Here is a 4,304-nt window from a genome sequence, read left to right as displayed (position 1 = left end):
AATCAACAAACTCACAAGCATTTCAGGTAATATCATCTGGATTTTCTTAATAAAAAAAACACACCCACTAATTATAATAGTTAATATTAAAATAGCTAAGAGCCATGTGGACTAGTATCGATCACTGTTTTAAGGTCTTTTTATATATTAACTTGTTTAATTCTCACAATAGTTGTCTGAGTTAAGTTCTATTATTATTCCCATATTTCAGATCAAAGCACAGATCAACCATAGACCAAGTAGTTTACCAAGGAACATCCAGATTCTGAGAGGTGGAGCCACAATTCAAAATTGAAACCAGAGCTTGATAGTTAATCACTGTCCTGTTCTGACCTAGTGTGACAGTAGACAGAGCCATTCAACTAAGCAATGACTCACAGTGGATTACTTCAGCTATTAGGCTGGACAATATGAATTTCTGAAGGTTAAAAAAAGTTGAATGTCAATGATTTCACAAGGTTCAAAATAATAGATCAATACCAAATTCATGTCATTGGAGAATATGAGAAATCTGCTATGTGAACTCCTACTTAATAGTAAATAATTTGCTACTAAGTTTCCAGTATGTTAACATGCTGAATTTTAATAGAATTTCTCTTCTTAGGACAAAAAGACCCACTTTAAAATTTAAACATGTTTCATTCATTTTGGTTGCAATATTTTGGAGAAAATTAAAAAATAAAATTTTTCTTAAAACAAGTTGTCTAGTGAATTTTAGCATGAATTCCATTCATATTTTCCAAACTGACTGTGCTGCTTATTCCACTGACTGGACTTTAACTTACTCTTTGCCACATGAAAATGCCTACATATTGTGCATTCAGACAAGGAAGAACTTCCTGTCTCTGCAAATTGGTTGTTTTAAAATGTGGTTTGTTTCAGTCCTAAATGGTAAGATTTTCTTCCTAGAGGTCTAACTTGAAGAAGACACCTTGTTGGTTTGTAATTAACGAAGGTAAGAGATAGGTGTTTAGGAATTGACCCTGAGGAGTGATGTTGGAAGCTTGTGACTTTGAAGCCTGAGGAGTAACATAATATCAGTGATGAGGAGAGGACTTTACAATACCTAGTGGGGTGTCTGCTCCCCTAGTGCAGAAGAACAATTCAGCTGCCATGGGTCGAGGGCAAGCTTGACTTATTTTCATTGGTGAAAATTGGAAATTGCAGAAAGACAGTCTAAGCTATTTGACACTCATTTAAATAGATTTAAAAAACGCATGCCATTTTATTAATGGAATTATATTTGTCCTTTTCTTTTTCAGTTTACCCCTAGAGAAGGAAAGAGAAATGAAGACCCAAAGCTTATTCAACTGTTTTTCCTTTTATTTGGTATAAAACCAACAGCCTCTCTAAAGAACATACGTTTATTTAAATATTTCGCCTTCTTTCTTTGTGATGTAACTAAGTAAAAATCTAATATTATGGTTCAGGATATTATTTTTCTTTTATCCTCATTTCTTTTTATTTATTTGTGTGTGTTATTTTTTTTGACTGTTATATTTCAAAGAATGGTTGCCATCCTGAAAATTTTGTAGGTTCTGTGAAAGTGTCGCTGTTCTCTTTCCCCCACTTCATAGGAGGACTTCTAGTTCCCATTGGGATAATAGAGTAAAAGAAACATGAATACTCTTCTGAGTTGAAGATTATGAACATTGAAAGTAATATTTTAGCATTATTATAATTTTGAAAAAAGAGTAAAGATTGTGGTTCAGGTAGGGTATATGAAACATGGCATTTCCTTACTACTAGAACTCTCTAAGCAATGTGAGGTACAAAGAAGAGATGATTGTAAGGATAGTTAATTGAATGGAGAAGAAAACACAGATCCTAGAAGAAATTTGACAGTCTAGGATGAGAATACATGAAGAGTGTAATAAACTTAACAAGTCTGTAAAAGCATTAGTGGAAGAAGGAACTAGGAGATCTGGACAAAAGCACAGTAAGGCTTGATTAAGGTATATTGAACTGAGAAAGTATAAGAGTTGGAGGATAATGTTTTCTTGTAAAAATTAAATGTTATAATTGTTAAGTTTGATTAAATAATTGAATCAGTACCCCTCCCCTGGGAACTGACCTTTAGGCCACTTCACAATGGACATTCCACTTGCTTAGACCACATTCCACTTGCTAAGACCATTCTCTCCCCCCTCTGGACTTTCCCAGAATCTGGACCTGCACGGAGAATTCTCTGCCCAGAAAAAGCCTGCATAGAGTCCTCTAAAAATCTCTGACTCCCCGTCTTTGGGGGCTGGTGCCATTTTGGTGCTCAGCCCATCTGGTATCCAGATAAACTAATAAATTTATAAACCCTTACCACTTTGGCCTCGTGTGTTCCTCCTTCGACAACCCTAAAAATACTCGATATTGGACCTCTTTTTCCTGGTTCCAGAGATATTCACTGATATCAGACCATTGTCTATGAATTTACATATTTAAGAGCCATTTAAAGCCTTGATACTTTGTATAGTTTTGATACTTGATAATTTTTTATTTTTATAGTATTGGTTTCATACTGTACATGCTATTCCACAACTTGTTTATTTTGTCTATAATAATTATGCTTTATTGTTTTGTTTTAAGTATGGTGCTTGCAAAAGATTTTGGTACCAAGTTAAGACAAAAAGGCTCCTTTTGTATCTGGAATGTTACAATCCATGCCCTCCCCCATCCACACCCAAACCCACTTTGGCCTCATGCTGATTGTGTCAAATACTTTCCCCATCTGTTGTAATATCACAAAGGGGGAAGAGAGCCTGGGAGGGGAGAAATGGAGATGGAGTGGCTTCTTTAGGGTCTCAGAGGCAGATATAGAATATTTTGAGGAAGGTGTTTCCACATAACTGGATCCGCATAGGACTAGGTCTGAGCACCCTTGCCTGGATGTCTCGCACTCCAGTCACCAAATGGGGATTTAAAACTTTTGGAAAAAAGACATTCCAAAGTGTGGGACTCCTGGAGCCCAGCTTCCCCCAATTTATTCATGGTTAAGCAGATTCCCAAAATTTCCTGAACATTGGAGCCTAAGAGTGGTCCAGGATCCCAGAGCCCTCCCTGGTTCTCAGACAGCAGCTTGGAAAATGCATCATCTGTCTGGCTGACTCTCACTAGTATGCCTTTTGTTGCACAATATGGGAGATTGGGCAACCAGAGAGTGCAGACACACTGATGTGTTTGTACGTGTGTGTGTTGTGTGTGTATGTGTGTGTGTGTGTGTGTGTGTGTGTGTGTGTGTTATGTGTGTACTGTTGTCATTTTTCATCAGGAGGTACATATATCCACATGATTTATCACCAGGGATTTTAAGATTGAGCACTTGGTTAAGGTAGTATTTGCCAGGTGTCTCCACCATACAGTTACTACTTTTCCCTTTCCACATCTATTTTTGTAAACAAGTCACTATATCTAGCTCACACTAAGAGTGAGGAAGTGCCAGGGTTCTTGTCCCAGCCTTACAAAGGGTGCTGCAATCTGGAGAAAGGAGCTGATGCATAGATGATTAAGAAGGAGTCCAAGGTTGAAAAATAATTTTGAAAGGCATTGGGGGTCAGAGGAGCTTCAGCTAAAGGAACTGAAGACTACCCCTTGTCTAAGGACCCCGTGCTATTTATTAACACAATTTGTCCTAAGGCACGGTGGAGACATACACTTCAAAGGGTAAGGTTTACAGAAGCATTGCCAGTTTGGGGAATAGCTTACAGCTGTTCAGGTGTTTGGCCAACAGGAGGCAATAACATGCAGATTTAAGATGCCCTGAGCTGTATGGCAGCAAATGATTGCCCTATTCAGGTTTGGGAGATGCTTTTTAGCTGTCCCAGATGATTCAGCCCTGCTGACATGTTGGAATTGGCTTTCAGAAAGGGAGGATTGAAGCTCCTGGAAAGATGAGTACCGACATATAAATCCAGACTTCTTTTGTAAAAAAGATTTGTCACTTCTTTATTTCCTTATGGACTTATTAATACCACTATGAACTCATGTGTATTGTTTTAAACTTTGGGTTATATAATTCAGTGCTACTTGTTGATTTTTGTGACTTAAATTATTCTGGTTGTGGCTTTTGAGGATTCTTAAACCCTTTGCACTAGCTTGCTTTTTTCTCGATTCCTTTATTCTAATGCTAACCGTGTCGAGTTACACTCGACATCCGAGTGCAAAAGGTTAAGTAGGCTCTTTGTGTCCCTTTGATGTGCTCCTGAACTTGGTTTTTTGAACACATCTTAACTTTCTGGCACTACAAAAATCTCCAGGATCATCTTGCATTTTCCCTCCCTCAGACCTAGACACTGACACTTCTTCAGGGAGCT

Source organism: Eptesicus fuscus, chromosome 2 (assembly GCF_027574615.1).
Source record: "Eptesicus fuscus isolate TK198812 chromosome 2, DD_ASM_mEF_20220401, whole genome shotgun sequence".
Taxonomy (NCBI): Eukaryota; Metazoa; Chordata; class Mammalia; order Chiroptera; family Vespertilionidae; genus Eptesicus; species Eptesicus fuscus.
The sequence above is the reverse complement of the archived record's forward strand: the minus strand, read 5'-3'. Positions refer to the sequence as shown.